Here is a 14,275-nt window from a genome sequence, read left to right as displayed (position 1 = left end):
AACACCAGTTATCTATACGGTATAGTCGTTTAGAGCTATTTTGAGGAGCAATAAAATGTAAAATAATTGGGGAGTGATGTGACCATAATTAGAGCATATTTAGTCCCCGAATTAGCCTTGTTCCCATGCTTTTTAGTGCATATTTGGGTCATTTATTATCTTTAGTTCTTTGTTTTGCATATTCTTTGAGGTTTTGTCTCCTTGGTAGGAAAGGAGTGCAAACCTTGCATTTTCATGGCAAAATGAGACTAAATTGATTGAATTCAATGACCAAGCATCAAGGAGAGACAAGATTATAAGGCCTTTGTACATATTATACTAGATGGGCAATGATGAGAAAAGATCCTTGCATCCCCGAGGAAATTCCAAAGGATTTTATCAAGAAAAGGGAAGAAAAGAAGAAGAAAGCACGCTGCATGACAACCCGTGCGTCTTCCCAAGAAGACGCCCGTCCTCCACCTTCACAATCCATGTGTCCTCTACCAAAGACGCCCGGGCAGCAACCCCAGAAGACGCCCGTCTTCTCCCAAAGACGCACGGGTAGAGACAATAGAATCCGGCCGTCCCGAGCCTAATACGCACGGATTCCAAGACAACGCAATTTTTTTTCTTCAAGCTTCAAGAAAGATGCCCATCCTTCAGAAAATACCGGCGTTTCCCTAAGTAGGGACTTAATGGTCATTTAAGCCCTTAGTTAACCCTAATGCATCCACCTAATTTCCACAATAAATACCCCATTAGTCTAATTGGAAGAGCATGTTCTTCTTATCAATTCTTAGAGTAGTTAATATCAATCAAATATCTCTTTAGTTTTGTAATCAACAATTAATCAAGTTTTAATACAAGTTTTATTTCCTTAATCTCTCTTTTGTTCATCCTTTATTTTGGGTAATTGAAGATTATTTGGGTTATTATTGGGAGATTGACAACCTCTCAATCAAGCATCAAGTAATTCTTTTATTCTTTGCTTTATTATTGGAATCATTAGTAGGTATAATTCTCTTAATCCATTTTTAATTATTGCTAATTACTTTCATTTGTTCATGTTTCACTTTGTTGGTATGATTGACAACCTTGCTAGCATGTTCAACATGATAATGAGTGGGTAGTTCCATAGCTAGGGTTAATGGGTAATTAGGGGAAACCAACATGGGGAATGATTCATGCTTAAATTAATATGCTTTCATGGTTTATTTGCTTTCTTGTTTTGATCTCAACTCATGCACATGTTATGTTTGATGAAATGCGAGCCTATGAATCCTTGCATTTTTACCCATCACCTACCTTTTCAATGAGACTTGTAAGATATAAACCAACTCGAGTCTCATTAGACCATGCATGTTGTTGAGTAGGGAAGACTAAGTCGACTTGTAGGTGTTGTACAATCTAATCGATTCGGCTCCGGGACCCAAACTTTCCTAGGATTGTAAGATATAACCCAAATCAATCCATCACAACAATAATTGCTTGCATATAATTTGAGAACATGTTTGTATGATCAATTCCCATGATTCCCCTATGACCCCATGATACCCTAGTGCTTTTTATCAATTGTTTACAACCCTTTCAATTCATCTTGCTTATTTACTTTCATTGCAATTTAGTTTAGTGACCTTCTACATCAACCCAAATTGTGACACCCCTAAGACACCACTAGTTTCAATAGAAATCTCATTTCAATTCCCGTCCCTTGGGATCCGTCCATTACTTGCCTCTTTACTAATTGTAGAGTTGTTTTTGAAGCTATAAATTGTGTTTTGGTCTAGGTGCTCCTAACGACAAGTTACCGAAAAGATTTAGTCCGACCAAAAATGTCGCCGTTGCCGGGGACGGTGTTAACTTGATTTAGATTTTCTTATATTGTTATTAGTTGTGTCTTTCTTTGCCTTGAGGAAGTAAAACTCCTCAAGGTTAGTTCTAATTGTTTTCAAGTTGTTTGATATTTTGCATGTCTAGAAGGTCACAAGGTGATTTGTTACCCTTTGATCGTGAAATTGAAAGAACTTTGACAACCAATAGAAGACTTGCTAGGAGAAATTTGAGAGGTATTAGTGAGGTTGTAGATATTCAACCAACTATTGAGTTCATCAACTCTTTTGCAAGAGAAGGTGAGGAGAACCCAACACAAAATCAACCCACAATTCCTAAGTTTTCATCACATTCCGAACCCATTGAGGAGAACCTACCCAATGGTACTCCCACACCACAACATCTAACCGGAAATTTCATTGCCAAATCCGCATTTATCCAATTAGTCGAAAGGAGCCAATTTGGGGGTATGCCTAGTGAAGACCCTCACTCTCATATGGAGACCTTTTGTGACTATTGTGATGCGATTTCTCAAACCGGTGTAACTCAAGACCAAATTCGATGGGTCTTATTTCCTTTTTCTCTAATTGGCACCGCGAAACAATGGTTGAAGGGCCTTGATAAGGCCACTCTCGGAATTGATTCTTGGAAGAAGTTGGCTCTAGCATTCTACAAAAAATTCTACCCACCGGAAAAGACTGACATGCTAAGAGCTCAAATTACGGGTTTTAAGCAAAGGGATGAAGAATCTTTGTATGAAGCTTGGGAGCGGTTCAAAGTAATTTGTCGCTCATGTCCTCACCATGGACATAGCGAGTGGTTCTTGGTACAACTATTTTGGAACGGTCTATATGAAGATTAAAGGAACATTCTCAACATGGGATCAAATGGAATGTTCACCGAAGTTAATGACAATCAAACATGGAACAAAATTGAGCAAATGGCGGTCCATAACTCACAATATAGTAGACCTCGCAAGGCTACTAGAGGAGGAAAGCATGAAGTGGACTCCGTTACTCAATTGGGTGCTCAACTTAGTGCTCACATTGATACAATCAATTTGAAGTTTGAAAAATCTATGGCTAGACTTGAAGAATCCTCAAAATCACCAAAGCATCATGTTAATGCCATGACGACATCTTCATCAATCCCAAGTGGGATATGTGAGAATTGTGGAACTTTGGGACATGACTCAAGTGAATGTAGGGGAACAAATGAACAAGTGAATGTTTTCCAAGCATACAAGAGTGGTACCCCTTATTCCAACTATTACAATGAAAACACCAAATTCCATCCAAATCTCTCATACAAAAGCCAAAATGTTCAAAACCCTCAAACAACATACACCCCACCTCCCATGAGAAACCAAATCAAAGACCCTTTTTCAACCAAAACCAAGGTTACCAAAATCAATCTCCATACAATCAACAAAATGACCAATGTTATGATGTTCAAAAAGCGGTCCTTCAAATGCAAAAGAATTAACAAGAATTTTTCACTCAAATGCAAAAAGATAGGCAAGCAAAGGAAACCACCATCAACAACATCCTAGCTCACACCAAAATGTTGGAAACCCAATTGAATCAACTAGCATCTTCAAGCTCACAAAGAAAAAAGGGGCAATTACCACCTCAAAGTAATCCCCCAAGACATGAAACGGTTAGTGCCATTCACTTGAGAAGTGGTACAAGGTATGAAGCACCGAAGAAGCAAGTTGAGGATGAAGTTGTGGAAGCTAGTGACAAGGAAGAAATTGTGCAAAACTCCAAAGATGGAGAATCATCAAAAGAAGAAATCTCAAAGAAAGATGAAGACAAGGTCAAGGAGAAGGAGCCCATTGTGATTAGACTTCCTTTTCCAAGTCGTCAAGCCAAGCCCAAATTTGATGACCAACTTGGAAAGTTTATGGAAATTGTGAAGAATTTTGAAGTCTCAATTCCTTTCACGGAATTAATCAATCACGTGTCGGCCTATGCAAAATACATGAAAGACATCCTCACAAAGAAGAAGTCGATCCGGAAGCTTGAGACTATTGCCTTCACTAAGGTGAGTAGTGCAATACTTCAAGGGAGTTCACCTGCAAAACTCAAGGATCCGGGAAGCTTCTCAATACCGTGTACCATTGGCGACACCACGATCAACAAAGCCTTATGTGATCTAGGGGCTAGTGTGAGTGTTATGCCGTACTCGGTGAGTAAAAGATTGGGGACGGGAGAGCTTAAATGCACCAATATTACACTCCAAATGGCCGATAGATCGACGAAGACACCATTAGGGATATGGGAAGATGTTCCCGTGCGAATTGGGAAATTTTTCATCCCGGTGGACTTTGTCATTGTTGATATGGAAGAAGATTCCAACATTCCAATCATTCTAGGAAGACCTTTCTTACACACCGCGGGTGCGGTGATTGATGTGAAACATGGATAGCTTACTCTAGAAGTAGGAGATGAGAGTATAACTTTCAATCTTGACAAGACTATGAGAGCTCCCCGTTTGCATGAACCATGTTTTATGATTGATAATTATAGCCGGAAGGATGATAGGAAGAAGTCGGAACTCCAATGGAAGAAGAAAATTGAAGATGCTCCATTCAAAGAGCAAGTGAATTGTAACAAAGAGAGCTTGCAAAGCTCACCAAAGTCAAGCAATAAAGAAGATGACCTCATTGGCCAAAACAAGATAATGGGAGAGTTGTCTCTATCAACTCAAGAGATCTTTAGTGATCAAGTAGATGAAGTGTGTGGTCTTTGGGACGATGAGTTTGAAGGGATTTTCAATCCCTATATTGGTAATGCTATCGATCAAGACCGACAACAAGGGCAAAGATCTATTGAAGAACTTTATCACGACAATGAGCAAGCTTTTGATTACTTTTTCAAGGTGTTGAGCAACATCAACAACACCTTGGACATGCCCCCTTAACATCTCATCAAGAATGAGAGTTTGGTGGAGTCCTCCCTAAACCACCATTTGTAAATATTTCTAACTCCCTAACTCGCATTTTAATTCTTAATTTGCATTTTTGTCATTTTTGGATTTTTATGCCTTGATCAAGATAATTATCATGTTTGAGAGAAGTGAGGGAGGGACTAATGATTTCAATTGATGTGTAGTGCTTTAGCTTAGTGTGGGGATAGCAATTGCCTAGGCTATTCATGCCTTAGTAGTGCCCCCACAATGAAGAACACGAGATTTTGAAGAATGAACAATGACAAGGGATATGCAAGGTACACGGATGGAACTGAATCCGGGTAAAAGGGGTAGAATCCGAGCGGTTTCAAGAGAATCCGCCCGTCTTCAAGCAACCCGAGCGTCTTGGTCTGAATCTGCCCGTCCTTCATGAGCTGAATTTTTGAAATTTTTGGAATGCTAGCAAATCCAGGCGTCCTGCAAAGAATCCGCCCATCTTCATAAAGACGTCCGTCCTGAAAGAGAAGACGCCCGTCTTTTGGCTGAGAAAAAACAAGAAAAATCCCTGGAAAGGAATCCGGCCGTCTTCTCTGAAAGACGCCCGTCCCGCATTTTCAAATCCGCCCGTCTTTGCTAGAATACGCCCGTCTTTAGGCGAGAATTTCCCAACCCAGAACAGACAGAATCCGGGCGTCCCGAAGGAAAGCCGCCCGTCTCCCCCCTGCATTTCAAATTTTTCGGGTTTATTATAAACCCCATCCCACATTCATTTCTTCATTTCTTCATTCAAAAACACTACCCACAAACCCCAATACTCAAAACCCTCATCCTCTCCATCACAAAAACAAGATTTCCTCAAATACATTCATCAAAATCAAATCAAAACATCCTTTTAACAAAAATTAATCACTCCTCTTTCAACAAAAATCAAAACCAAGCACAAAATCTTCAACCTTTGAGTCGATTTTTGAATTCATAAAGGCAAAGCCTTTCATCTTTAAATCGATTTGGGTACACTAGAAATTGAAGATTTTTACTCTTTTCTTGGTTCAAGCATCAATGGCAAGGACAAAAGGAGCAACAAAGGCAAAGGCACTCTCATCAAGACAAAAGAGTATTCAAGCAAAGAAAGCATTGGCTATGGTGGTAGCTAGCCCAAACTTGGAAGTGCAACAAGAACAACCTCCCATGGAAGCAACAACATCTACTACTCCGGAAATTGCTCAACTTTCGAACTATCCGGAGGTAATTTTCATTTCCTTAGATAAGTTGGGTGTCCTTGAGAAAACTAGATCCTTCTTTAAAGCCATGGGGTTGGAGAAATTGTTTACAACAAAAGAATTGACATACCCCTCCCTTACCTTAGAATTCTTGAGTTCTTTGAAAGTCAATAAGGTAGAGACTATGGAAACCATCGAGTTCCGCCTAGCTAATGTTAGTAGGTGCATTTCCTTTGAGGAAATGGGTAAAGCATTGGGTCTTAGTGATTCACCGAGTTATTTCAAGAATGTTGGCAGATATGACCCCGACCCTCTTTGGGAGGCGATTTCCGGAAGGAAATTTGAGAACTATCATGCTAGTCGCGCTCTATTAGTCCACCATCCGGGCATTATAGTGTGGCACAAGGTCGTAGGAAACACCATCATTGCAAGAAAAGACACCAACCACTTTACCAAGCTCGATTTTGTTCTTCTTGAGTCGGCCTTTAATATTGGAAGGGAATTCACCAAGCCTTTCAACTCTCTAAGGCTTTTGGTGGATAGATGGCTAAATGTTGATTGTGGGAAGCAAGGCACTACCGTCATTGTGAATGGAGGTCTAGTCACTCTTTTGGCTAAATATTTTGATCCGAACTTCAACAAGGATAGCAAGTATGTGGCGAAAAAGGGTGGTCATCTCATTGATATTGATACTATGATAAACAAGTACAAGTGGGTCTCTCATAACCCTCTTGACACCAAGTATGGGTGGCTCACTAGTGAGGCTATATCTTTTACTTTACCTTCGAAGATTTGTCGTTTAAGTGTCCACCGGACCAACTATCTCCTTCCCCTTTCAAAAGAGGCCGAGTACATTATCCGGCAACAAAAGGGTGAAATTGAAATGCCCTCCTCTTCCATTGTCACACCACCCTATCCTTTCAAGTACCAAGAGATCAAACCCGAAGGTGTTGAAGCAAGCAAAGATTATATGACTCTTCTTATGCAAGAGATGCACAAGCAAGCTTTCAAGGATCGGGAAGATGCTTACTTAGCCCAATATCCACCCCTCCTTCATTTAGCTAGGCAAGGACTACTTGATCCTTCATGTCCTTTGCCTAGTTGGGCGGATAGGGAAGTCTTCTTTCCGAGTGCATCTAGGGATGAGAGTCCGGGTGACGATGAGGTTGTTGGTGATGCAGTTGATGAGGATAATGATGATGAAGAGGCTAGTGAAGAAGAAGAAGAGGATGATGAACAAAGTGAACAACAAAGTGAAGAAGGAAGTGGTGATGAGTCCACTTCTATTGAGGAAGATGATGATAGTGATGATATGATGGAAGATTAGCAATCTTTGGAGGCTCCTACCCTCTTGAGGTTTGTCTATTTCTCTCTTTGTTTTATTTATTTATCTTGATCATTGTTGGAGTAGTCCTAGCACCATAGAGGACTAACACCTTGGCCCCATTGAGGTGTTCTCATTTTATTGTTCCCACTTTTAAAAAATCCAAAATGACAAATTTAGTTTCATGCATTGCATAGTGTGTGCATGAACTACACCCAACCTTAGGACATTAGCAATAATGCCTAACTCGGTTTGGGGAAGTACATACATACACAACGGGTGGTAATCTAAATTATCCTCTCCGTCATAAATAAAAACCCATGCATCATGTAGTGTAGATTAGTGTAGCTTGCATTTAGTGTAGAATTCATTCATCATGCTTGCATGATTTCCCATAATTTTGGTCATTGAGGACAATGCCCATATTAGTGTGGGGATGGGGAATTCTAACTTAACTTTTATTCAAAAAAATCCAAAAAATTGAAAAATTTCGAAAAATCATAAAAATTTGAAAATTGAAAAACCAAAAACAAGTTCATTTCCTTTGTAGTGTAGTCATGTATATATTGTATATATTGTGTTTGTTTTACCCTTGTTCACATTGATCGACTACGCCATATCCGAGACATGAGGATAATGAAGACAGCATGCTATGATCTTTCCAATCTCCTTTTTCCTCTTTATGTTAATGACTATGTGGCTTTATTTTGATTGATGCGGTATAACAATGTGAACTTAGGACTTGCATTTAGTTTATATGTCATATTAGTTGGTAGAATCACTTGCATTAGGATGTATATAATAGTTGCATCATGACATATAGTTGCATTTAGATGAAATGTTTTGAAAAGTGCCTAATTGGGAACTTTGACAAGAGCAATTAAGCCATTACAAATACTTTATCAACTTAAGACTTCGCCTACTAGAATAGATGTAAAACACCCTAGATTGTGTCATACTAGTGTCTTTCGACCCATGACCCAAAGCCTAGTCAAGGGTTTGCATGTGAGCCACCTATCCAACCCCGTGATGCGATGTGGACTTGGTTAACTTGTCTAGGTGACCTTGACTGACCTTGTGGTATGGCAACCCAAAAATACTTTCTATCAATAAGTTTGAAGTGCTCATTTCAAGGATTTTGTTATGTGGAAACGTTTTATTGCCAAGGAAACCTCAAATGTTTTGAAATGTTGAAATGTTGAGAATTTTAGTCGTTTTGATGGAGGCGTACCACTTCTATGTGATTTGGAGAGGGATCCATTGAATTGGGCCCCCACACGGTTGTGAATTCAACCGCCTTAAGACAGAGTGACTATCACCCTGAAAAGCTATTGTCTAGAGGTTAACCGGTTGCCTAATAAGCGATTGGCGAAAGCAAAGGACATTAGCACGGAAGGGACAAACCCCATCTCTAATTCTTGAAATGTGAAAGTTGAATGAGGTCAATTTTTGAATGCTAGTCATATCCACCCTTGTTTACAATGATTTGAACATTTCATTCCCAAAAAGCCTTTTTGTCAAGCCACTTTGTCGAGCTTAGGACGATCCATGACCTTTACTTTTGTAGAGAACTCGAGACTTGTCATGTCATGTGCTACTAGCATCATGGGGATCATCATTCCACGCCATCCGATCGCTCTTGACGAAAGTATTTGGAAATTGAGGATGAAAGTAGTTTAGTTTAACACCATTTGGAGGTGATTTAGTGCCATCCTCTTAGCCTTAGTGATTTGTTGAACTAGTATTTGTGACGGAATATATGCTCTTAAATTTGTCCCCTTTTAGTTGACTCCGCCACTTGATGAGGAAGTGGCTATTCCTTTTGTAGATGCATCCATTATTTGATTTTGTGTGCTTAATGTTTGGATGTGTCGCCATTTTGGTAAGACCCACCTTGCCTTGCAAGAAGGCATCCTACCTCATGGTTGTCTTGTTGAGAGTTAAAGGGGCGGAGTGAGACTCGCTAATTGTCTCATATCGGCTATGTTATTAGGTTAGTTTAAATAATGGTCCTAGTCTTTGTCACCTCTTTACTCGGGACGAGCAAAGGTTCGGTTTGGGGATATTTGATGTGACCATAACTAGTTAAGGAAAAGTAGATCTATATACTCAACATATTCATATATGTTTTATTTTAATTTAATCATAAAATTAATTGGTGATCTTATGCATGCAAACTATAAACAATTTAAAGAAGAAATCTCTATCTTACATTGGTATTTCGGTTTATTTGGGCACAAGAGAGATCTCCTTCTCTCTTGTTCTTGTGCTTTCCTCAATGGATGAACTAGGATCCAAGTATAGGACCCCTCCCAAAGTATAATACCCAAAGCAAACTCTTAATCAAATTAATATTATGTATACTAGAATAATATTAATTTAGTGAAAAATTGACCCAAAAATATTATGGAACTTTCTATTATTTCGGTTAGAGAGAAGGAAGAGAAGGAAGAGTTTTTATCTTTATAAAAACCAAATTTTAGATGAATGAATAATATTATACACTAATTACATTTGTAGTGTATAATGGGTGAAATAAGAAGAAAAACCAAAGTGGTTTTTCTTCTCAAAAACCGGGTGGAAGAGGGGAGAAGAGGGAACCAATGCATGCACTAGTTGTTCTTCACAATGATCACTAGGTTTGCATGGCTAGTCAACTAGGGTAATCATTATGCTTACCACTCACATAATAAACATAATATTATCCTAAATCCTCCCTTAATTTCGGTACATATGGATAAAATGGAATCCATTTTATTTTTTGTCAATTTGTCACATGTCACATGTCACATAAAATTGTTATGTATTTTTAACATATTAAAAATCAACGTATTAATAAAAATACGTCATATACAAAAATCGACTTAGCAATTCAGAATTACCTGTACCAAAATATTTTGCCAATTTATAAATCACAATAACTTGTATTTATGATAATTCATTCAATTTCAATTGTTTCCTTGAAAAATAATTTCATCTGAGTAATGAAACAATTCGATTACTTAGGTCGTATCTCATTTAATCAATTTCAATGAGACACGTAAATATTACTTCCAAAATCGTCCGTCAATTTTAAATAATTTAATTGACTCGTAACGTTATACGATCAATTAATTGATCAATTAAGAGTGCTGCCCTTTAGTTATGACCTAGGGGATCAACTGATCACCACCGTCGCACGACAGTAATGTCAAACTCTAGTCAGCCAATCATCACCGATATGTGTGGACCAGTTGACAGTAAAATATTACTTCCCAATTGTATTCTTTAAAATGAGACTTAAACATGTGATCATCATGATCAACAGTTGTGATCGCATTATTGTCGGAGGACACATATTCCAAAAATCTCCCACTTGTCCTCGACAAGTGTGCGTCACCAATTCTCTTGTCCTATTACTATCTCCCACATAATGCAAGGTGTCTTTCAGGTCGTACTTGCAAGTGATCATATCGAGATTGGTTTCCTCGATCTGGAGAATAACTGATTGACCGGATTTATCCACCATGGATACATTCCGAGCGTGGCCACGCATTTCCAGTTCATTACTCCTCGAGTGGCCCTGAGATATTGTTATAACCCTGACTAGGGGTGGACAATTCCTATCACACTCATTCCCTTCAACTAGCCACAGCCATCATAACCCAAAATATGCCCATTTGATCCCATTTACGAAGGTCGTAGTAACACAAATCAAAGTTAATCTGAAACTGTGCCATCTTAGGCTAATAGTCTTTAGTCAAAAGAATCGACTCATTTGAATACTATAGCAGCTCTCGCCACGACCAGACTATATAAATTTGCCAGAACTCTATAAGCGGTCATAAGGCCCGACAAAATGTTCCTAACAGTCCGGCTATATGATCGACTAGTCATTCTCATATGACTTTATGGCACTTGAACTTGCCATCAATCGCATCACACTCTAGTCACTTCGAGACGTCACCTCATGTAAGTAACTATGGGCAAATACAATGCTAATCCGTGTTCACTTAAACAGGGTTCAATTGTCTCTACAACCCGTTGGATGTAACAAAGTATAAGGTGAGTTATTAAAAACTCAAACGACAAATGTCGACATCACACTTGGGTAGTCAATACCATATTACAACCTTGTGATGCATATCGTAAGTGTGTAAACACTTGTTGCTTGCAATAGAAGTTTAACATGTTACGTGTCCATGTGTTTAAACTTCTTAATCGTATTATCCTTTACATTCATGTTATCACTTATAGCATGAACCTTACCAAGTACACATCAAGGTTCCCGACCTTGGTTTCGGTTCTTTATCTTGAAAGAACTTCCTTATCGATTATCACATAACGAACGAATTTGTGGTGAATGATATAACTTGTACTGATCAAGTACTCCATCCACACACAATGCACTAGGTATATGTTTTGTAGAGTCTTGGAACAATTTGTCAAGATGATTAGCCTAGCACTTATCACAAGTCCTAGCATATTAGGAAAGATTAGTTTTGAGCAACTTCTTATTCAACTAAGTATCTTTCCAAACTTCCTATTTCTCCTTTTGGCTTGAAAAGTTTAGGATTTTTATAAATCTTTACGTGTGTTCGGATTTTCTATAATATGTGCAACCTCTTGACACATAACAGAGTATTCCGTCAAACACCGAAATCGCTCATCGAATTCTTCTCGAGAATTCATGACGTTTCTACTATGGCTTACCAATGATTCATCATGCTCTTATGCATATGATTCATAATTGGACATGTGCATGATTATTCTAATGGCGGAAAACATTAGTAACTTTTAATCATGTTATCAACTATATTTAGGTTCAAGGAACGACCATGACTGCTAATGGCAATTCCATTTTCATTTAAATGAATAACCTACGTATCTCGTTGATTCGATGTGTATCATACAATACTTATCCAACATCTCATGATGTAGTTGGATTCATCATGGTCCATTTTCATCCAGAATTGAAAACTCAAATCTTCCTTTGTGAAGGAAGGTATTAGCTCGTCATTCTTCAATGAGTGATGAGTTATAAACTTTTACAAGATGATTGCTCCCACTAAATTCCATGTCTTCACATGATAATTTCAAACTCCCACTCAATTCCACATGTTTCGAAATTTACTTCTTAATTGAAACATTTCAAGAATTGAAATATAAATTGCATTGCCAAGTTATTAAGATAAAACCATATATGTTCCCATCATATCCATTCAAAATACCTATTTTGAAGTGGTCTCATCTTAACCTTATTAAAAGATATTTTAATCTCTAACTCACAGATGTCATAATGATGTGTAGCAATGTCATTATTCAAATATAAATAATATCTAGAACACGTCCTTCGAAATACCCTTTCGGAAGGAGGTTTAACCATTCCATCTTAACCTTATTAAAAGAGATTTTAATCTCTAACTCACAGATGTCGTAATGACATCTGCGTGGTTAAATCTTGGCTATTGAAGATATCGGTATATCAATCCTTGCAACCTCTAGTCATAAATCTTGTTTATTTTCTAGGATGTTACTTTGATTCATTTAGGCTCTTAAGTAAATATTAATATTGAAACTATTGGTCAAAATTTATTATAATCTAGTAAAAACTCTTGTTAAGACTTTACATTAGTCATTTTTCTTCCAAAACTTTCTTTTGGTCTCCTCGTGTAGGTATCTTGAGAAAATATTCCTTTGATTACTTCACTTGGTCTCTTTAGTCATATAGAACTATTTGAGACCATATTCATATTCATTCTCCTTGCGTAGATCTCATATACACAAGTACACATATTTATCTTGGTGTGTGTTGTGTCCTCATTTTTTTTTTCTCCCACTCTATCTTTAGAATAAATACACTAGAGATTCAAAGATAGCATATGAGACACAAATAATGATTTTGAAGTATAAGGAGAACTATCTCATAGGTTGACTAATAGTTTAAAATTTTGAAGTGTACTTGGTGATTGACATTCCTTTAAGAGAGTTCATAGACTCAATATCACTTTATAAATGATCATACACAAGCCTTAAGCATGTGGACGTATAATGAATCCCATCATTATAGTTGTCTATTAGATCACTTTAAGTGAATAATCATATGTTTCTAAGAGCAAGCATGTAAATACGAATTTTAGAACAAGGATAAAATGATAAAATGGGTGACTTGAGTTGCAAACCAAGCCACCATTATCCAAAATACAACCAATTATCCAAAATACCTTTCCATGTCGAACACGGAATCTTAAAGGTTCTAAAATCCAAAACATAATTAAAATAAGACAATAAAAAGCGAAGCTCCATGAAAGCTATTCCTAGCTTCTTGATGGTTTCTCAAGCTTGCTTTTCTTTTCCCTTGTCTTTGCTTGGTGGAGGCCCTATTTACAATAAAAAGGGAGATACATTATCACAACTTTGTATCACAATACCATAGTTGAAATAGAAACATAAAAGAAAGGATAGTCATTTACCTCTGGAGTAATCTTTCCAGCCTTAATATCACCAAGGTATTTAGAACAATTTCTTTTCCAATGTCCAACACCATTACAATAATGGCATTTATCAAGAGGACCCTTCTTGATTTTTGAAGTGCTAGCTTCATAAGTCTTAGCTTTGGTGAAAGTGGGAGCTTGTTTCTTACCCTTCCTCCCATTCTTCTTGAACTTCCCCTTGCTTTTGGTGCTAATGTTAAGCACATCCTTGGGTGGGTTCACATTTAACCCCATGTCCCTTTCGGCTTACACAAGTAACTTGTGCAATTCTTCAAGAAACACATCCTTGTCTTGCATATTAAAATTCACCCGGAATTGAACATATGCCTTGACTTTGGATAAGGAGTGTAGAATCCTATCTACAATGAGTTCTTTGGGGATTTCAACCTTTTGAATCTTCAAGGTCTCGACTAGCTCCATAAGTTTGAGCACATGAGGGCTAACCTTTTGGCTCTCTTTGAAGTCGAGATCAAAGAATGCCGCGGCCGCCTCATATTGGACGATCCGCGGAGTTTGTGAAAACATTGTCACAAGCT

General features: G+C 37.9%; 1 non-coding gene across 1 annotated transcript; it reads right to left on the bottom strand.

Annotated features, from left to right (window-relative positions):
- Positions 1-2,512: 2,512 nt before the first annotated feature.
- LOC141610282 (small nucleolar RNA R71) lies at positions 2,513-2,620 on the bottom strand. The gene has a single exon (XR_012528185.1). It is a non-coding gene; the product is annotated as a small nucleolar RNA R71 (small nucleolar RNA).
- Between the last annotated feature and the right edge of the window lie 11,655 nt (positions 2,621-14,275).

This window comes from Silene latifolia, chromosome 10, assembly GCF_048544455.1.
Source record: "Silene latifolia isolate original U9 population chromosome 10, ASM4854445v1, whole genome shotgun sequence".
In the NCBI taxonomy this organism is placed as follows: Eukaryota; Viridiplantae; Streptophyta; class Magnoliopsida; order Caryophyllales; family Caryophyllaceae; genus Silene; species Silene latifolia.
The sequence above is the reverse complement of the archived record's forward strand: the minus strand, read 5'-3'. Positions and strand labels throughout refer to the sequence as shown.